We start from the raw sequence: 23,727 nt of genomic DNA on the forward strand, positions 1-23,727 counted from the left end.
TTAATAAATGTATGTCCAAATAAGAAATCCTGATTGAGTAAGAAATCATGTTGTTTAATTGAAAACCCAGTTGAATGTGTTGAGTCGTGCAAAATGATCATTTTACTCCGATGCTCTAATCGTTTCTTTGTAATATAATGATAACAATAATAATAATAACAACAACAACAACAATAATAACAACAACTACAACAATTACAGTAATAATAATAATAATAATAATAATAATAATAATAATAATAATAATAATAATAATAATAATAATAACTTTCAGCATAATAGACATTAAATATATTATTTTAGAAATAAAACACAAAAAATCCTTCAGCTTGTTGGTAAACACAATTACTTCTATAAGTGAGACCTAAGTTGTATTCCTGTAACCTTCATTTTTATCCAAGTCAAGCGTACCATTGAAAAGCCTTGCTTTCTTTCTCGATCAACCATCTCCCAACTACACCTTGTCTTCCGAGTCAGCCCTGACTCGGCATATGATTCGTATATATCACGGCCTTAGTCGGCAAGAAAATCAAACGCGACCTAAGTTGTATATAACAAACACCTTTATTCGTAAACATATAACGTATCTACGATAATACATATACAAAACAAAGATTAAACATTTACATAAAAATGTTATACCCCATTCAATATATTATTATATATAATATATTCATGGACTTGAATTGGACACAAGCATGGAATACACCCCCATACATATTTTTACTAACACATCGTCGTATACAACAAATTACGAAACAAAAAAGAACAAAAATAACGAGTCGGCAAGCTTAATAATGAAGCACTACAAGATTATACTCAACGATAGACGACGTATCATTAAGAAAATACGTCTGAGCCGTGGCGATCCCACGTGCTAACCTGAAAGCACCTGTCCCACCAACTATAGACATTTCACGAACCCGATTCAGTATCGGGTTTGTGCCAAGAAACTGTAGGGTGCTACCATTGAACTTCCCTTGTGTAAACACAAAGTTCAAGTTCATAAGAAACCGTGGTTCTTCAAAAGATGCTGCACCAAAGAACCCTTGGCCCTTACCAATCCTCATAGACCTTGCATCTGGTTCAACCGTTAGTGGGTTGTCAAACATGAAGGTTCGACCAAATTGGGTGATTGTGGTCGAGCTGATGTTTGACTCGAATACTTGATATGCAGTTTGACCCGGTCCAGTTGTGGTGTCGTGAAAGTAGAAATGTAGCTTTGTGACCCTTTGTTTCTTGTGTGGGAGTTCTTTGAACCATTTTTCCACTCCTTTTGGCCCTTCAGAAATGCTTTGAACCAATGGTATTGCTATGGCGAAAAGTGTGCATAGCGTCAAGATCAAATGCTCTTTCTTCATTTATATCAGAAATCTGAAGAACCCTAAACAAAAAGGTTCAAAATGGGACTTGATTCTTTGTTTCTGGACAAAGAAATTGGGATTTTAAGAACTGGATTTCTAGTTGAAAATGCGTTTATGAAAGATAAACGATGGAAACTTGAACACAGGGACTTGAATCATTAACCTTGTTCCTGCAAACAAACGTCTTATAAGCGAAAAGATTTAAATTGAAAAGAAAATGGGGAAGTCAACTAGTTAACTCTGGTTTCGGTGAAAGAAACTCGTTTTCTTTGATGGAAGCAAGTGGAGGGTAGCATTCATATTTCTGTGGAGACTGGACAGGATACCATTGTTGAATATTATTCCCTTTTAAAAAGAAAAAGTGGGCTTTTGATTTTTAATGATTTATTTGTGGAATTGTGGGGAGTAGATTGTTCTTGATCATGTGTTCAATAGAGGAGGCTCGACTCCAAAGCTTAAAAATATTAAGGGGACATTTGGGATTGTTTATTTAAATTATCTTTTCACAATGGTAATAATCACCTTTTAGTGTTTAGATAATAATAATAATAATAATAATAATAATAATAATAATAATAATAATAATAAAGGTTTGTTTCGTACAGTACATGTATATTTTTTAATATAATAGAAACTCTCAAATTCTGTAAATAAAATTACATTTTTACTTTTAATTAAAAAAAACAAAAATGCTAATAATATATAAGATATCATTTTTGCCTTTTCTGCTAATCATTCTTAATAAATAAAGGGGTTTTTTTTTTGCCACATGTCAATCTCTCATGAGTTTTGACATTTATCATTTTGTAGTATTTTTGAAATAAATATTATCCAATTGTCAATTATATACATAGAGCTAGGTTATTTTGTTTTTTACATTTATTGTGTGATATAATGCACCAATAGAAATTTAGTAAAATTAAATAATTATAGATATTAAATGATTTCCATAATTATATGTATATTAAATGATATCCATAATTATAATTCTCTTTTTATGGAAACTAATTAAATTCGTCGTTAATGCCAGCAATAACATTCTTTTAGAATGAATTTACATCTAAGTTTTTATATATGAGTTCGTACTTTGTTTCAAGACTCAATCATTTAAAATACAATAAAATTGTATCGAATATGAAGAACAAGAGTGTATTCTACTAGAATACACTCTCATTCTACTGCAATACACTCTCATTCTTTTAGATATGAATTTATTCTGAAAGAATATTATTGTTGGCATTAATGACGAATTTAATTAATTTCCATAAAAATGAGTTATAAGTATGGATAGCATTTAATATACATATAATTAATACTAAATTCCTATTGGTGCAATCTAGCACGTGAAAAACATTTGAACCTATATATATATATATATATATATATATATATATATATATATATAATATTAAATGGCAATTGATACGTTCCTTCCTTTCTTATTTTAAAGTTGTACATTAAAAAATATTTGTTGTTTACACTTTAATTTAATGTTTAATTTTTTTTAAATCAACCCGTATAATACATGGGTCTCACACCTATTTTACAAATATAATCAAATTTTCATAAATAATAAAATACAACTTATTAACTTATCAAATTTTAGTACCAAATAAACTAATCCCAATATATTTTTAAACTCTGTTTTAACAGAAGATAAAATAATAAATACTTAAAAAAACATAAGTTGTTCTATATAAGGATTCAAAACCTCCAAAATGAATTTACACAAAATGAAATTAGAATGTGTAAAATAATAATAAAATACGCAAAATGAAATTAGGATGTGTAAAATAATAATAAAAATGAATAAAAATATAATTAGAATGACTAAATAGAATAACACACCTGAATGTCAAAATGAAATTAGGATGTGTAAAATAATAATAAAAATGAATAAAAATATAATTAGAATGACTAAATAGAATAACACACCTGAATGTTGCGAGTATAACCGATAATATGAACTTGGATATGAATTTTGCTATTTAGGAATATAAATTTCAACAGAGAAAAACTTTGAGAATACTCAACTCTTACACAAAGCAACTTTGATATATTCATAATAGGCAACGGCCTTATTTATACACACACAGATAGCCCCCCCCCCCCCCCCCCCCCCCAATATATATATATATATATATATATATATATATATATATATATATATATATATATATATATATATATATAAGATTCAACCTGTGTAATCATATATGATTATGACCGTAACATCCCAAAATCGAGACCCAAAATTTTTTGTTTTAAAATATATTACTTGTAAAAATAGCTAACAGAAAACAGCATTGAAATCCTTTCAAACATAAAGTCACAAATCACAAGTCTCAAAACCATTTTAGCAAATAGTATAATATCATAGTACAATCCCACGTTTCTTAAATGCAGAATATCATGTGTGAATGTGTGATGCGCTGCTATCATGTCGGCTCCTTCCCCTTAGATGAAGAGGTACCTGAAACCAAAAATAAAATTTGTAAGCACAGAGCTTAGTGAGTTCCCCGATCATACCCGTACCAAATAATGCATAATCTTTGGTATCTTTCAACCGGTAACTGTCGGGCATAGCCATGAGTTAGGCTTCTCCTCGGTATCTTTCAACCGGTAACTGGGAGCTACCCTCCCCTTCGGTATCTTTCAACCGGTAACCGAGGACTATTTCACCCCTACTACTGTTAACACATATCAAGCACAGTAAACACATCAAGCACAATAATCATACCAGGCACAATAAACATATCTCATATCAACACTAAATAATTATCACAAAGACAATCATCTATCCAATACTCTTACTTCTGGGTCGACATTGTGGTCGTAAACCCACTCCTACTAGGAGAGGACTCACCTCAAAGTCGTGTTGTGTCTACACTGATCCCGGTATGAAAACCAACTCTTCACAAATCCTCAATCCCCTTAATGAACTGAGAATGGAGCAAAACATCTGGATCTTGTTGCTTCTACTTGAACTCCCAAACTTATTTCCTCTTTTTCAACTTCAAAACACACAAAAAGGTACCAATACAAAAATGGTAGGGTTTCGAGTTAGGGCTTTCTCTTGTTTGGGAGGAACAATGGAGGCTGTGTTGGGGCGTTATAAGTTGTTTAAATATGGTGCAAACCCAAATATTAGGCTTTTGTCCAGACAACTTCTACTCGTCGAGTCGGTCCCCCGACTCGTTAAGTAGATCATTAAAACCCCCGCATAATGTCAAGTTTACTCGACGACTTGGGCCTCCAACTTGCCGTATCCCAGAGTAGAATACCAAAATACTTGAATTTAAATATGTACTAGGAACCAGGTGTTATAAATCTCCCCCACTTATTTTACTTCGTCCTTGGAGTCTGCTGCTGAGTCCTGAAAAATCTTGGGGTAGTGCTGCCTCATCTCATCCTCCGTCTCCCACATCCATTCCGAGCCCTTGCGGTGCTGCCATTGCACCTTCACCAGCTCCACCCTCTTGTTCCTTAGATCCTTCGACTTCCTGTTGAGGATCGCCATAGGTCGTTCAATGTAGTTAAGGCTGTCATCCACCTGAATATCCTCCAAAGGCACCACTGCTGAATCGTCCACCAAACACTTCCGTAACTGGGAGGCGTGAAAAGTGCTATGAATCTAACTGAGTTCGGCTGGCAGGTCCAACCTATACGCCACCTTGCCCACCCAGACGACGACCCTGAAAGGTCCAATGTACTTGGGGCCCAACTTGCCCCGCTTCCTGAACCGAACGATGCATTTCCAAGGCGGTGCCTTCAGGAGCACCATATCCCCAACCTGGAACTCCATGTCCGAACGACGCCTGTACATAGGACTAAATGGAACAACATCGTACTTTTTGTCCAACTGTTTGTTTCCCGATTTCCGATTTGTTTGACATAGAACTAAATTGAACACATCAATTAGGTTCTGACCGGGCCTGGTACATAGGTCAAAACAAAATCATAGAGGGGCCCAGATATCGCTTCTAATCCTCCAATGACTAGAAGGAACAGATAAACTTCGACTCATATGCTTGTTCTACTACTTATTAAATTATACACAAAGGTACGTTTTATATCATCAAGTTACTGATGTGTTTTCGTGCAATCAATGTACAACCAACTCATAGGTAACAACTCATATCTCTTGGTTTGAAGACATATATAATATTACCATCTCACGATCACTCAAGATAAATTCCATGAAGTGATGCAAGTGAGTGTGGGTTTATTCCAATACTCAGAACTTATGAGCACTCATGAATGTTGTAGCAACCATTGCTATGGCTAAACACCTTTAGTCATCTACAAGCCCAATTCATGAGAGTCTTAATTCATACCTACTTCTGACGTATGACCGACTGTGGAAGTTTAAATAACTTAGTCATTCGGAAAGAATAACCTAGTTATTATGGAAGTCAAAACATGCAAAGTGAAACACAAGAATAATTGAATCCAATATGGTCTCAGCACTTATGAGTATAAATAAAACACCTTTTATTCATCACCATATTGATTACACATTATTTTGTTTCGATTTATCAACTTAACACTTGAACTAAAACAATAGTTGTCCCATGCTCCAAGCATGTACACTATGTTTTCTAAGCAATAGCCATGCCATACTCCAAGTATGCAAACTATGTTTTTCTATGATCCTTACTTTGTGAAGTAGATCAATTGAATATGATTCCAATGATGCTCATTTCACAATCCCAAGTAAATGTAAGAATATCAAATTCTTGTCATTTACTATAATCTGTTAGATTTTAAACTTCTATACATTGATCATCTTGCAATGACAATGCACAAAAGTCACAAAGACCTGGCAACAGACATTACAAAGTATTCCAGTGGAGATCAATTCCATGGAAACGAAGTCTCACATTCAAAGTACATTCCTTTGAATATCTTTCTTGCATAAAATTTTCTAACTTTCTCATAGATTCTTAAAATCCAACTCCCAATATGGAAACATTTCCATATTCCCATTTTGACTATCACTTCTGAACAAGAGCTACATCTTTTCAGAATATGTCAATATGTCCCTTTCCAAATTTAACATCATATTTCCAACTGTCCATGAGAAACCAATCTTAGGCAAACCTAAGATTGTTCTCGACAATTGCTTAATCATTTCAGTCATATCCGGTTCAATTCCTTTTTCCCTCTTAATGCTCTAGGCATTTTGAAAATTTAGAACGGATAAATATTATAGCACATGTGATCGATCCTATACCCAAAGCATATGGGATACGATTCATGATGTCTCACATAAAGACCTGATACTAGATCGGTCTTTTGCTACAATATTTTTAATTTGTCATGTTTTCAAAAATCGATTATGAAGAGGGATGTCGTAATCATAATCGAATTTGAGAAAACTATATATATATATATATATATATATATATATATATATATATATATATAGAATTCCCTTATGTTGAACCATTCCAACATAAAATTCATATATATATATATATATATATGTATGTATATATATATATATATATCTATATATATATATATATATTGATGGGTTTTATACAAACAATCCTAAGTGTGCATGCAACCCTAGTTTGTATCTATGTTTTCACTATTAGATACACAACATTATGAACACAAGAATAAAACCCTAATGTGCATTGCTATTTTCGAAATTAACATATAAGGTTGGATTACACACCTCTTGTTGTTATATTGCAATAAAAATTTAAATCTTCAAATCCTAAGTCTTGAAAGCAAGCACCACAAGTGTAGTGCCTCTAATGGCTCACAAACACCACAAGCAATTGGAGAGGCTTAACATAGAGGAGGGAGGAGATGGAATTCGTCCTTGGGACCTCTTAGGATCATGTACACGAACTCTAAAGGCCTAGGGGTCTTTATATAGGGTTTAGATTAGGGTTTCAGTCCTTATCCTTATCTAGTTGCTTGCCCACCAAGCAACCACAAGATAAGCCTTAAAAAAAACCCTTATCCTCTTATCCTTGGACGATTTTAAGGATATCCTTATCCTTGAATTCGTCCATCCTTTAACAAGGATAAATATTGCCCTATCTTGCAACTATCTTATAATTACAATTCAACCCCTCTAGTTTAATTAATTACACTTGATCACAAAATTAATTCCTAATTAATTATTGACCAATATTAATTAAACAAATATGATTTTTCCTTTAATATATTATTCTTATAACATATTAATAAATCACAATAACCTCTCTCTCTATTTAATTTCTCCAGTCAAGTTGCTTTGGTGAAGGCAACCCAAAAGGACCATGCACAACCGGGTCAAGTACTTACCAAATATGGTTACGAGCTTAGACACTAATCCAACAGTCTCCCACTTGGATAAGTCTAGTAACCACAAATGTAACGTGCAACCCGATTAGCAATCATAGCTCTCAAAGACGTTGTCAAACTCTGATCTTATCAGTAACCTGTCCTCTAGATAAGGTATCGTACAGTTCTCTGTTAGATATCATGCTGACAATTCTATGGAATGATTAGTCAAGCATTTAGGTTTCTCGATCTCCGATTTATTTGACATAGAACTTAATCGAACACATCAATTTAATTCTGACCGGGCCCGGCACATAAGTCAAATCAAATCATCGAGCGGCCGAGATATCTCTTCTACCCTCTTAGGATAAAATTTACAGATAAACTTCGAATTATATGCATTTACTTAGTCAATAATCAACTATACACAACAATGAGTTTTATAACATTGAGTTACCAATGTGTTTTCGCATTATCAATGTACAATCAATTAGCAAATAATAAACCATATATCTAGGTTTTAAGACTATACGATATTATCGTCTTGCGATCACCTCTTATATATCATATTCCATATGGTGATTCCATCAAGCACGGGTTTATTCCAATGCTCAAAACCAGTTCATAAGCACTCATGAACGTCGCAACAACCCTTTGCTATGTTTAATACCATTTAGACAATCTACAAACCAATTCATGACAATCTTCATTCATATCTACTTCCAACACATGAACGATTGTGGACAATTTGAATAATTCGATTATTCCTAATAAACTCAATTATTCTGGAAGTCAAAACATGCAAAAATTGAAACAATAGTTAAACAATTAACATATGACAGTAGCTTTACTTATAAATAAAACTCCTTTATTTAATCATCAAATGTCAATTACATTTATCTATTACACGTTTCTAAAACTATCTAATATATGCTAATACCATCCTTCATCCCAATACTCCTAGCATACTGCAAGTGCTTAACCCTACTCAGTCCCTTCGTAAGCGGATCTGCTGGGTTATCTTCTGATGATATCCTCTTCACTACGAGTTGTCCTTCTTCTACACGATGTCTGATGAAGTGATATTTTCTGTCGATATGTCGAGATCTACCATGATCCCTTGGTTCCTTGGTCAAGGCAACCGCTCCTTCATTATCACAGAAAATCTCCATGGGCTCCTTTATGGCGGGTACAACTCCAAGGTCACCAATGAAGTTCTTCAGCCATATTGCCTCCTTCGACGCTTCGCTCGCTGCTATGTACTCTGATTCGCACGTTGAATCAGCTACTGTTTCCTGTTTGGAACTCTTCCAAGTCACTGCTCCTCCATTTAGGGTAAAGACCCAGCCCGATTGCGAACGATAGTTGTCCCTATCGGTTTGGAAGCTGGCGTCACTGTACCCTCGCACCTTCAAGTCATCACTCCCTCCGAGGACTAAAGACCATTCCTTCGTCCTCCGAAGGTACTTAAGGATATTCTTCACAGCAATCCAATGTGCTCTGCCAGGGTTCCCTTGATATCTACTAACCATGCTCAAAGCAAAGGCTACATCAGGGCGAGTACAAGTCATAGCGTACATGATTGAGCCAACTGCGGAAGCATATGGAACTCGGCTCATTTCAGCTATCTCAGCTTCGGTACTCGGACTTTGAGTCTTACTCAATTTGGCATTGCTTTGTATCGGTAATTCTCCCTTTTTTGAGTTTTCCATACTAAAACGTTTTAGTACCTTCTCTAAGTAAGTGTTCTGACTAAGTCCAATTAGTCTCTTACTTCTTTCTCTTACTATCCTTATTCCCAAAATGTAAGAAGCCACTCCGAGGTCCTTCATAGCGAAACACTTCCCGAGCCAGGACTTAACTTCCTGCAGAGTCGGAATGTCGTTTCCTATGAGTAATATGTCATCGACATATAGAACGAGGAAGCTTACTATACTCCCACTGGCTTTGACATATACACATGACTCATCTTCGCTTCGTACAAATCCAAACTCTTTGACTTTCTCATCGAAGCAGAGATTCCATCTGCGAGATGCTTGCTTAAGTCCATAAATGGACTTCTCAAGCTTACACACTCAATTTGGATGCTTCGGATCCACAAACCCTTCTGGCTGAGCCATGTAAACATCCTCAGCCAACTTTCCATTAAGGAAAGCGGTCTTGACATCCATTTGCCAAATCTCATAATCATGGAATGCGGCAATAGCTAGCATTACCCTAATAGACTTTATCTTCGCAACTGGTGAGAAGGTCTCATCATAGTCAACTCCGGGAATTTGAGTAAAGCCCTTCGCAACCAATCGTGCTTTATATGTGTGTACCTTTCCATCCACGTCGGTCTTCTTCTTGAAGATCCACTTACACCCAACGGTCTTACGTCCGGGCACATGATCAACCAAATTCCAAACTTGGTTATCATACATGGATTGGATCTCGCTATCCATTGCCTCTTTCCATTTCACAGACTCCGGGCCTGCCATGGCTTCCTTATAGCTATTAGGTTCATCAAGATTTATTAGTGTACCATCACTAATATACGTGTCCCCTTCGGTAGTAATATGAAAACCATAAAACTGGGGTTGAAATCTAACTCTATCGGAACGTCTAAGAGGTAAGGACTCGTCAATTGGTTCAACCGGAGTTTCCTCCTCGGGTTGAGTGCCAGTGGTAGAGGTTCCTTCATCTATCGACTCTTGAATCTCTTCAAGCTCGATTTGCCTCCCACTGTCCTCTTGGCCTATGAGTTCTCGCTCTTGGAAAACTCCTCTCCTCGCAACAAAGACAACATTGTCCTTCGGTCTATAGAAGAGATATCCAAAGGATTTTTGCGGGTAGCCGATGAAAATACACCGCTCACTTCGAGGTTCAAGTTTGTCGTGAGTATCTCGTCTTACGAAAGCCTCGCAACCCCAAACCTTGATATGTGCCAAAGAAGGAGCTTTCCCCGTCCACATCTCGTGAGGTGTTTTGGCAACCTTCTTAGTAGGGACTCGGTTAAGGATATGGGTGGCAGTCTCTAAGGCATACCCCCAAAAAGAGATTGATAGTGAAGCACGACTCATCATAGAGCAAACCATATCCAATAAGGTTCGATTACGCCTTTCTGCCACACCATTCAATTGTGGTGTCCTAGGTGGCGTCAATTGCGAAACTATTCCACACTCCTTGAGATATTCGTGGAATTCAAGACTGAGGTACTCTCCTCCTCGATCGGATCGAAGCATCTTGATCTTCCTGCCTAATTGATTCTCCACTTCATTCTTAAACTCTTTGAACTTTTCAAAAGTTTCTGACTTTTGCTTGATTAAATAGATATACCCATATCTACTATAGTCATCGGTAAAAGTCACGTAGAAGCGGTTCCCATCCTTCGTGGTTGATCTAAACGATCCACATACATCGGTATGTATTAGGTCCAATAAACCTTTACCCCTTTCGCACGTACCAGCGAAGGGTGACTTAGTCATCTTTCCAAACAAACAAGACTCGCACGTGTCATCTTCCCTAAGGTCGAATGACTCCAACACTCCATCCTTTTGGAGTTGGGCTATGCGTTTCTTGTTAACATGTCCAAGACGACTATGCCACAAGGATGCTTTATCCAAACTATTGGAAGAATCTATATTCAAAACATCATTTCCTAAGTTATCAACAATCATAACAGTTTCATAAATTCCATTACATGGTATAGCTTCAAAGTAAAAGACACCATTTAGATAAGCTAAAATAGAACCATTCTCATTATTAAAAGAAAATCTAAAACCTTGTCTATATAAACCATGAAATGAAATGATGTTTCTAGCCATTTCTGGCGAATAGAAACAATTGTTCAAATCTAAACATAAATTATTCCTAAGCACTAAAGAATACACTCCAATCTTGGTCACAGGTGACGATCTTCTGTTCCCCATGATTAGATTGATTCTTCCTTGCTCCACATCCCTACTTCTTCTTAGTCCCTGCACATTAGAACAAATGTGGTAACCACAACCGGTATCAAGAACCCAATAAATAGCATGACTAGAATCGTTAGATTTAATTGTGTATATACCTGCGAAAGATGGCTTGATCTTTCCTTGTTTGATGGCTTGCAGGTACTCTGGGCAGCTTCTCTTCCAATGTCCTAACTTGTGGCAGTGGTGGCACTCTGTCTCCTTAGGGTTAGGGCAAGGCTTAGCGGGATCAACTTTGGTCCCACTAGAAGAGGCACCATCTCGGGCTTTAACCTTGCGATAGTTTTTAGACGAAGCCTTCCTCTTCTTTCCCTTTCCTTGACCAATAGCCAAGACAGGAGTAGCGGGTGGATTGGGAGTTGGTGCAACAGACTTGTCCTTGAAGTTGCCCTTAGCGACCGTCAAGAGACCTTGGAGTTTGCTTAGGGTGACCTCTTCTTTTTTCATGTGGTAGGTCATCCTAAATTGATTGTACATCGGAGGCAAAGAGTGAAGCACCATGTCGATCGCCAAGTCTTCCCCAAAGTCAACATTCAACTTGCGAAGACGATCGACATACCTTTGCATCTTTTGCAGGTGCACGATAAGAGACTCTCCATGACCCATCTTAGCGGAAATCATGTTAGTGAAAATCTCATAACGCTCTTGTCTCGCGTTTTGGTGGTATCTCTCCAATAAGTCTTGGTGCATCTCGTATGGATACATGTCCTCATAGGACTTTTGGAATTCGGAGTTCATTGTGGCTATCATGATGCAGTAAACCTTCGTTGCATAACGCTCATGAGTCTCAAAAGCACTCATTTCAGCCGGAGTAGCGATTTCTGGATTGATCTTCTCGAGCTTTTCATCAAGGACATACTCCTTGTCCTCGTAGCGAGCAATTGTGCGAATGTATCTTATCCATTCGGTAAAGTTCTATCCATCGAAAGTAACCTTTTGGCAAAGGCTCATCAATGAGAAGGAACTATCGGCAACGTTGTTTGATTTCGACATCTACAAAGGAAAAGGAGAAAGATAGATTAGAATATGAATCCCTAATTATCACCCAATAAGAAAAATTAGGGCTAGGATCCAACAACAATATTTACATCTTAGAAAAGGGATGCCGTAATCTAAATGCAAATAATTTGAAGGTAAGTGAATGACGATTCACTAATCCTCCATCATGAAAAACCTAACTCTAAGTTCTAAATGTATTGAGAATTCCTAGGTTCGGATGAGATTCATTGAAACTTTTCAATGGCATGTTTAAATCTCGATATGCCCCTCTCGTTTGTGACTGGGATACCGAGGATCACAAAGTGGGTGTGAATTACCATGCAAATTCACATGGTGCCTTCATTGTATCGATCACCTATTCGATGTGCCGGTAAACCACACACGCTCCATCGAACTATGATAAACAATGAATCACCCTTTGCCACTTTCGCTTAGAACCAATTAGTGTGCCGGTAAACCACACACGCTCCACTAACTTCTTAGCAAGGTGCAAAGTGTAATTTCATGGGATTGCATCAATTCACCTTTCCTAAAGTAACTAAGATTGGAAATTTTAGAAAACATGTAGTTACTTTGTATTTCTTATTATACTTTTAATGAGAGGATGAGGTTGCCCTATCCTACCCATTCGGCTAACGACCCTCCACCGATCAAGCAAACGGTGGGTGTGAGTGTACACCCATTAAGCGCCATTTTATAGGCCGCAACCTTATACCCACCTTATAGACCAGCTTCGTGAATGAGGCCTACTAACGGTAAGACTAGCATTTTAATTATACATATATATATTTATTAAGCTTGTAATAATATAATAGTATAGGGTGTATTTTAAACATTTCAAAAATACTAGGCCGCAACCTTATACCCACCTTATAGACCAGCTTCGTGAATGAGGCCTACTAACGGTAAGACTAGCATTTTAATTATACATATATATATTTATTAAGCTTGTAATAATATAATAGTATAGGGTGTATTTTATCCTAATCCCTTAAATCCCTCTATAAATTTCGAAAATAGGGATGGGATAATTCATGATCTTTAATTACCATATTTAACTATTAAAGGATAATTACAAGATATGGGATTATCCAAATCCGTAAAATTTAGGATCTTATCTTGGGGAAGGAGGCAAATCTAGAAATCTAAGGGTTTGCAAACCCTAGATTTCGAAATCTTGGATTGAAAGGAAAGGATTCAAAAACCCTTTCAAGATTTTCGCAAATTAGGGTTAGGAAACCCTAATCTCGAAATCTATGGCCTCCTAGGGTTTATTGGCTATAAACCCTAATTTGTCAAGTTCATACAATTGAATAAAACTAATTGAAAACAAGTTAACCAATGGCTCTGATACCACTGATGGGTTTTATACAAACAATCCTAAGTGTGCATGCAACCCTAGTTTGGATCTATTTTTTCACTATTAGATACACAACATTATGAACACAAGAATAAAACCCTAATGTGCATTGCTATTTTCAAAATTAACATATAAGTTTGGATTACATACCTCTTGTTGTTATATTGCAATAACAACTTAAATCTTCAAATCCTAAGTCTTGAAAGCAAGCACCACAAGTGTAGTGCCTCTAATGGCTCACAAACACCACAAGCAATTGGAGAGGCTTAAGATAGATGAGGGAGGAGATGGAATTCGTCCTTGGGACCTCTTAGGATCATGTACACGAATTCTAAAGGCCTAGTGGTCTTTATATAGGGTTTAGATTAGGGTTTCAGTCCTTATCCTTATCTAGTTGCTTGCCCACCAAGCAACCACAAGATAAGCCTTAAAAAAAACCCTTATCCTCTTATCCTTGGACGATTTTAAGGATATCCTTATCCTTGAATTCGTCCATCCTTTAACAAGGATAAATATTGCCCTATCTTGCAACTATCTTATAATTACAATTCAGCCCCTCTAGTTTAATTAATTACACTTGATCACAAAATTAATTCCTAATTAATTATTGACCAATATTAATTAAACAAATATGATTTTTCCTTTAATATATTATTCTTATAACATATTAATAAATCACAATAACCTCTCTCTCTATTTAATTTCTCCAGTCAAGTTGCTTTGGTGAAGGCAACCCAAAAAGACCATGCACAACCAGGTCAAGTACTTACCAAATATGGTTACGGGCTTAGACACTAATCCAACATATATATATATATATATATATATATATATATATATATATATATATCCTTGACTAAAGATTATTGAAATCTCAATCTAAACTTTTAGGATTGAAATGAAGTATAATCTCATCTCCCTTAATTATAGCAAAACAACCTTTTCCAAGCGAAACTTTTGTTTTCTATAAGTAACAATACTTATCATAATTGATTATGCTCCCACTAGCATAATAATGATTTAGCATAACAATTATGCTCCCACTAGCTTTGACATATACTCAGAAATCGACTTCTAGAAATCAATGCTTTATTGACTTTCATCACCAAAGTTCAGACTTCTGATACGAGATGCTTCGACAAAATTTTATCTAAGCTTCTCAGACTCATACATCTTTCCTTAGATAGCTCACATGTTTGTCTAAACAATTATGAAGAGGGATGTCATAATCATAATGTTTAGACCTTTTTTCCATTTTCTCACAAGTCCATGCTAGTGTGTCGGTTAACCACACACGCTCCACTAACGACTTTGAGAATGAAAATATCACAATTGCTATCTACTTAAAATCTACTTAGTGAAAACGTTTCCTCACCATCATTTTCATGAATCCGAAATAAACATTATGACTCTTAGATTTTATGGTGCATATGTTCCTATCCATGTGAATTTTTCAAAACCATAATCACAAGACAAGGTTAGTGACAAACTCAAAACCATATGAATTGAACTTGTTCAATCTTAATTTCTTGCCTCTTATTAGCACAAGGTCCCACCATTTCTTCCAATTTGTTATGCACACAATACATAACTCACATACATAGTCAACTTTACCAGAATAGGTACAGAAACAAGAATTATGTCAACACGATAGGCTACAAACCTCAAGTCGTGTGCTAGCGATAAACTATAGGTTTTATACTTGATTAGCTCTTGAAACTTTCAAGACCTTTAAGACTCCCACTGTCCTCTTGACATATAAGTTTCTCTTTGTCAAGAACCATTCCTTGACAACCAAACAAATATTCAAGAGTTAGTGCGGATTCCTATCAAGATAAACACTTCACACAATTGGTCTCAGTTGGTCTTTGCTTTATCCAAGACAACACAACTTACCAATTTCAAATGTTCAAGAGTAGAAAACATTTTACTATACATTTGATAAGTGTTTTAAACCCTTCTTTATGTCACTCAAGGTTACCATCTTGGAGTATAACTCCAAGAATTGTTTTGGAATGGAGTATGATTCATCTTCTTAATTTTAACCATTCCAACAATTCATGAATCCTCTTCTTAGCCATAAAAATGCACTAAGATGTCCTTAGAGAATCAAATTGTGATATCGTTCCATAATCATTAAGATGATCATAAAACATGATACTAAAGTACTCTCCCATCTTTTCAGATTTGAGAAAATTTTATCTTTCTGCCTAATTTGATTCTTCCCATTCGCCCTACCATACATTGAGACTTTTCCAATGTTTTAGAATTGTACTTAAACTTGTAGGTACAACCATATTTACTAAACTTTATTAAATCATGACGAATAGTTTTATCGATCTTTGTGGTGGACTTTGACCTGCATACACCCAGTGTACCTGATCCTTTAGTCTTTCACCTGACTCACATATACATATGGTCAGGGAATTAGTCTTAACTTTCCAAAAATGAAAATTCTCATTCATCATGCAATACAACATGCATGATTCCAAGTTTCTGTCCAATTGAAACTTAGATGATGAGAGTCTTTCCTTATTTGGTAAATTTAGACACTACCACGCATGAAAGAATCAAATTCATTATTGCTAGAAACATACAACCATTAACTTTCCATAAATGCCATTGCAAGGAGATATAAAATAAAGTAAAACAAAAATTTTATTTATTTATAAAATGCAAAAAAAAAAAAATCCTTACAATGCAACATTAAATGGAAACTATGCTATTACATATTTCCTAGCAATCTATCATAACTCCTAAGTAGTAGCTCAAGAATCTGATCTTCGAACCATGCGATTGAAATCCATCTTCGCGATCAGATTCAGCATACTATTCTTTTAAGCTTCCTTCCCTTTGCTTGATCCTACAAAACATTAAAATGCAACCTAGTCACATCATGTATTAAGAATCAACAATTAGGAACTTAACAGAGTTAGATAGTGGACTTACCTGAAGCAGAACCATACATTCTGACTAAAGATCTCAGGTAGTCAGGGCATCTTCGATTCCAATGTCCATTTCTTTAGCAATAGAAACACACAGGCTCATCTGAGCCAACACATAGAGCAGTCTCAGAAATGGCCTTTCTCTTATGATCATCACTTTTGACCATGGACAATTCCTTTCCTTTAGGGGAAGGAATCATTTATGGGATGTCCCTGTCAGCTTGGGAGGCAGACCTTCCAATCAAAGTTGCTTGATTATTGCGCCAAATCATTGCTGATTCAACAGCAATTAGCAAATAGGTAAGATGTACTAGGTCCATGTCGAGATCTGTCACATATTAGTCTTTAACAAACTCACTATATGACCCAGGAAGTGACTTAAGAACCCAGTCAATAGCCAACTTTCTTGGGAACCCGACACCTATCATCCTTAGCCTGTCAATGTGTGCCTTCATCTCCAAGACATGTGCACATGCTGGCTTTCCATCCTTGTGTTTACTATCCAATAGGACATGAGTGAGTTTGAACTTTTCAAGTCTTCGAGCTTGTGAGTCGGGGAGAATAATTGGAGGAGATGGAGGAAGTGAAGCATGATGTTGTGGGACATCATCTTCAAGAGGAAAGCTTGCTCCAAGAGATTTGAGAAGATCATACTTGTCTGAACCAGACATCTACAATGGGAGATATTCAAGTTAGTTGATTTAAAATCCATAATATAACACTCAATATGAAATATTAAGGCTAGGACCCAACACAAGATTTATAACTTGGAAGAGGGATGTCGTAATCCAAGTTATAGAATATTTGAAGGTAGGTGAATGATGATTCACCAATTTCCACCATGAAAAACAAAATAAAATTAGGTTTTAATTGGTTTGAAACTCCTAGATCTTTTGAGATTCATTGAACTTTTCAATGGCATGTTTCAATTTCGATTCTGCCCTTCAGGTTTTGTGACTGGGATGTCGAGGATCACAAAACAAGGTGTGAATAACCATGAAAATTCACTTGGTACCCTTAATATTATCACCCAATCAATGTACCAGTTAACCACACGCGCTCCACCGATCTATGATAAACATTAAGTCACCCTTTGCCATCCTTAGTAGTCCAAGTTAGTGTGCCGGTTAACCACACACGCTCCACCAATGACTTGGTATGGTACAAAGTGTAAATTTCATGGGTTAGCACCAAATTCACATATTCCTAAAGTAACTAAGATTTGGATTTATAAAAGGTTTAGTTACTTTATATTCATCATTCTACTTTTAATGTGTAACAGCCCGGAATCTCAGGTATTGTTAAATTATGTTTTTGGGGGTGATTTAAGAGGGGACTCGGCGAGTTGGAGCCTAGACTCGCCGAGTAGGATCGCAGACTTGGTCGCGGGTTCGCGACTGGACTCGACGAGTCCAGATATGGACTCGGCGAGTCGACGCTGTTCAGCAGAAACCCTAACCGTTCGGTTTTGGATCGTATATAACGCCTCTTAGGCCGTCATTTTCCGTCTTTTGGTCGATTGAGAAGAACCCTAATCGTTGTGGACGTCCAGAGCAGGGGAGAAAGCCATTGGAACTTGGAGGAACTTGTTAGGCAAGAAGAAGAGGAATTTGGCCAAAGGAATATCAAGGAGGATCGAGTCCTGAGGTTTGGGGGACACAGAGAGTGCGTTTTCAGGTAATGCTCGGACCAATTCTGTTATTTTGATGTGTATGCGAAATTAGGGTTTATGAAACCCATTTAGTGATTAGATGGGTTATTATGTTATTACCCAAACGTTTATACCCCAGTAATAAGATGTTTAGAAGTCCAGAAAGTCCCATGATTGTATATCTCGGGACCATACGTAATTTAGAAAGCAGTTGCTCGTCTGCATGGCATGGACTCGCCGAGTTGTTCTTCAGACTCGGCGAGTAGCTTGAAGATTTACTGGGACTCGCCGAGTTGTTCTTCAGACTCGACGAGTGGAGTCGGGGTGGCCCCGCGATTCTTCCAGGAGTAACTCGTCGGGTCGAGGAGGATACTTGACGAGTAGATAGGGAATCTCAGAGAGTTGGAGGACGTCTAGACTCGCCGAGTCGCCATGGCACTCGCCGAGTCCGGTCGAGTTGACCGTTGACCGTTGACCAGAGTTGACCTAAGTCTGACTTCTTAGGGATAGTCACACTTAGAAGATATAAGTGTTAATGAGATATGTGATGTTATAGGGAGGTTGTAGCTCGTCGGTTGTGCACGAGTCATTTCGGGAATTGCTAGCGTTCAGCTTTTACGAGGTGAGTCTTCTCACTATACTGTACCCGGAAGGGTTTGACTGTATGACCGGAAGGTCAGATATGATATGTGGTATGTATGATATATGTGATAAGTTATTTGTTATCTGTGAGCTAGGTATGTTATGTGGGCCGGAAGGCAATATGTTATGGGCCGCAAGGCGATTATGTTATGGGCCGGAAGGCGTTGTGTTGAGGACCGAAAGGTCAGGGCCTGGAAAGGCGTATGTGTGTAAGTGTATATTGGGGAACTCACTAAGCATTTATGCTTACAGTTGTTGTGTATGTATTTCAGGTACTAGCGAGGACCGTGGGAAGGCGCCGGCGTGATCGATACACACTGAAGACTGCTTTTATGATCTTGGGGTTTTGATTAATTGTATTTGACAGAACACTTAAATTATTTATGCCTTGTTTTGAATGGAAATACTTTATTTTTAAAATGAAAAATTTGTTTGAAAATTTGCGTTGTTACAATTGGTATCAGAGCCTTGGTTTGAGGGATTCGGGTGCACCTTCGGGAGTAACTGAACTCAAACCGAGGATTTGAGGAAAACTTTTAAATAAAGGCATAAAGTTTTGTAAATGGTTTTGTGGTAGGCAAGAAAGAAGCAGTGTGTACGATCAGTCAGCGCCCGAACGGTAAAGATCCCCAAAATACCTTACAATGTTATATGATATAAATTGTTATGCATGCTAGAAGACTAGGTATTCATGATAGGACTAGAGTGGCCTGATTGGTGATGCCTTAGTCTAGGGAAGTTTGCCGATATGAGATGCTTGCTAGTATGCAGGTAGATAATGCATATCAGAAGTACAGTACTCACTATCCGGGGTTTGGGGAGGAAGACTTGGGATGAATGCTGATGCGGTGTGGTCGGTAGTATTGGGCTCGTACTACCGAAGACACCGGGTCAGTGGGAGACCCAAGTAAGAATCCCTGGATATCGGGGACTGAGTAGGGTTGCGTATCGAGTACAATTATACTCGGTGGAGTCTCTGATAGTTTTATGTTGTATTTCAGAGACATCATGGTTAGACCACGCCACGGAGCGAGTACGAGCGGTGTGAGTGACGAGGATATTCGTCAGATGATTCACGAGGAGGTGGCGGCAGCGATCCGGGCTGAGATCCCGGAGATGTTTGGGTCTATTAAGACCACCCTGATGGAGACATTCGATGAGCGGTACGCTGCGTTGACTGAGGCTGCAACCGCTGCAGCTACCGCAGCTGTGGCCGCTGCTAGGCCACAGGGAGGTGACTCGTTGCTGTTCCGAGAGTTCAGCAACACGAAGCCACCGGAGTTCGATGGGACGCAGGATCCGATTGCTGCGATGAGGTGGATCGCGGACATAGAGGGGTGCTTATACACGTGTTCATGCCCGGAGCACCTGAGGGTACGGTTCGCTTTGAACCAGCTCCGTCTGGGAGCGAAGGACTGGTGGAAGTTCGTGACAGCGAACTTCACTATGGCAGAGACTACAGCGGTGACATGGGAGGGGTTTACTACCATGTTCAGGGATGAGTACGTTCCCCCGGTGGAACGAGAACGATTGGTTCAGGAATTCTTAACCCTCAAGCAGGGTACTGATTCGGTGGCGGCGATCACGCGGAAGTTTCATGAGAGGGCAATGTTTTGCCCCGAGCTGGTGTCCACAGAGCAGGCTCGGATGAGCCGGTACTTGGGTGTCTTGAGGAGGGATATCCGGGAGTTTGTGGCGAACTCCACCTACCATACTTTTACGGAGCTTCAGGCGAATGCCCGGAAGCGTGAGATCGAGTTGGAGACTCAGGCCAGGGAGGAGGCCGAGTCTCAGCAGGCGGACCGGCGGCCGGCTCAGTCTCAGCCGGCAGCCAAGCGGATCAAGTCCGCCGATTCGAGGACGGGAGGTTCGAAGAGCCGCACTTGCGGAAAGTGCGGCAAGGGTCACGATGGGGCGTGTCGAGCCGGTGCTTGCTACAAGTGCGGCAAGGAGGGGCACATTGCTAGGGAGTGCCCCAAGGGGTTTATGGTTTGCTTTCATTGCAACCAGACCGGCCATCGAAAGGCCGAGTGTCCGCAGCTTCGTCAGGGATCTGCACCTATTGCTAGGACTACTGAGACTCGACCGGTGAAGGTCGAGGCCCCGAGGGCTCGTGGGAGAGCCTTTCAGCTGACTGCGGAAGAGGTCCGCGCTGCGCCCGATGTCGTGGCAGGTATGTTGTAATTCATGTATTTATTTTAATGTCGAGATGTTATGCTTATGTTATTGTATGCGTAGGTACTTTCCTTGTGAACTCTGTGCCTGCCTTAGTGTTATTTGACTCGGGTGCGAGTAGGTCCTTTGTGTCCTTAGCCTTTAGTCAGCATATCAGCGCTAGTTGTGAGTCGTTGAGTCGACCCTTGAGAGTTTCCATAGCTGACGAGAAGGTGATTTGCGCCACGGAGGTTCTACGGGAATGTGTACTAGAGATTTTCGGGGTTGAATTCCCGATTGACCTGATTCCTATCGCGATGGGTGATGTCTGTATCATCGTAGGCATGGACTGGTTGAGCCGATTCGGCGCTGTCATCGACTGTGAGCGTCAGCTGGTGACTATACGAGACCATAGTGGGGGAGTTCTTTCGGTGTACGGCGAGGGTACCCGTTCGGGATCAGCTTTTTGTTCGGCCGCTAGGGCGAGGCAGTGTCTACAGCAGGGCTGTAAGGGTTTTGTGGCGTATGTGATGGATACGCGGGAGGTTTCCGAGAGACCGAAGTCAGTTGAGGAGGTCCCTGTGGTGCGTGAGTTTCCATATGTTTTCCCCGAGGAGCTGCCGGGAGTACCTCCTGTGAGGCAAGTAGAGTTTGGTATCGATCTGGTTCCGGGGGCCGCGCCTATTGCTAAGGTGCCTTATCGTCTTGCACCTCCAGAGATGCAAGAGTTGTCCTCGCAGCTCCAGGAGTTGCTGGGGAAGGGATTCATTCGGCCGAGCAGCTAGCCGTGGGGAGCACCTATTCTGTTCGTCAAGAAGAAGGATGGTTCACACCAGATGTGCATTGATTACCGGGAGTTGAACAAGTTGACGGTCAAGAACCGTTACCCGTTGCCGAGGATCGATGATTTATTCGATCAGTTGCAGGGAGCATCTTGGTTTTCCAAGATCGATCTGAGGTCAGGGTACCATCAGGTGAGAGTGCGGGACGAGGATGTCCAGAAGACAGCGTTTAGAACGCGATATGGGCATTATGAGTTTGTGGTGATGCCTTTCGGGCTCACCAATTCCCCGGCTGTGTTCATGGATCTCATGAACAGGGTATGCAGGCCGATGTTGGATCGGTCAGTGATTGTATTTATCGACGACATTCTGGTGTATTCGAGATCTAGAGAGCAGCATGAGGAGCATTTGAGGGAGGTCCTTGAGGTATTGAGGTCGGAGAAGCTTTATGCAAAGTTCTCCAAATGTGACTTCTGGTTGCGGGAGGTCCAATTTCTAGGACATGTTGTTAATCAGAAAGGGATATTGGTCGATCCGGCCAAGGTTGAGGCGGTGATGAGTTGGGAGGTGCCGAAGTCACCCTCTGAGATCAGGAGCTTCCTCGGGTTGGCAGGATATTATCGGAGATTCATTAAGGATTTCTCCAAGATCGCAGTGCCGCTCACCAGATTGACCCGGAAGGGTGTTGCATTCTCATGGGGGCCCGAGCAGCAGACCTCCTTTGAGACACTTCGCCAGAGGTTGTGCGAAGCCCCGGTATTAGCTCTCCCAGAAGGGATGGAGGATTTTGTGGTGTATTGCGACGCATCGATTTCGGGACTGGGTGCAGTGTTGATGCAGAGGGGTCATGTGATAGCGTATGCGTCGAGGCAGCTGAAGCCTCATGAGGCGAGATATCCCACGCATGATTTAGAGTTGGGGGCAGTAGTGTTCGCTCTCAAGATTTGGCGTCACTATCTGTATGGGGTTCGATGTACGATATATACGGACCATAAGAGCTTGAAGTATTTGATGGATCAGCCCAACCTAAATATGCGTCAGAGGAGGTGGTTGGATGTGGTCAAGGATTATGATTGTGAGATCCTGTACCACCCAGGTAAGGCTAATGTGGTAGCCGACGCGTTGAGCCGCAGGGCGGAGAGCACTCCATTGCGAGATGTATGCTTGAGACTGACTGTGATGACTCCAGTATTGGATGCTATTCGTGGGGAGCAGGCCGAAGCTGTGCGACCAGAAATGCAGAAGAAAGAGCGGGTCGTGGGGTTTATTTCAGAGTTCGTTAAGGATGGGCGAGGGCTTATGACATTTCAGGGTCGGATTTGGGTACCGTTTGTGGGTGGTACGCGTATTACTTTGATGGAAGAGGCTCATAGATCGAAATTCTCGATCCATCCCGGTGCTACGAAGATGTATTTGGACCTGAGGAAAGAGTATTGGTGGCCCTGTATGAAGAGGGACGTTGCATGGTTCGTCGAGAGGTGCTTGACCTGCCGTAGGGTTAAGGCTGAGCACCAGAGACCGCATGGCAAGTTACAGCCATTGGAGATCCCCGAGTGGAAGTGGGAACAGATCACTATGGATTTCATCACCAA

At 39.4% G+C, this 23,727-nt stretch overlaps 1 pseudogene; it reads right to left on the bottom strand.

The window, feature by feature from the left end:
* Positions 1–268: 268 nt before the first annotated feature.
* LOC145071014 (dirigent protein 22 pseudogene) lies at positions 269–1,693 on the bottom strand (annotated as a pseudogene).
* Positions 1,694–23,727: the final 22,034 nt, after the last annotated feature.

The sequence above is a fragment of the Lactuca serriola genome, chromosome 8 (assembly GCF_051521515.1).
Source record: "Lactuca serriola cultivar US96UC23 chromosome 8, Lser_US96UC23_V15, whole genome shotgun sequence".
NCBI classification, from domain to species: Eukaryota; Viridiplantae; Streptophyta; class Magnoliopsida; order Asterales; family Asteraceae; genus Lactuca; species Lactuca serriola.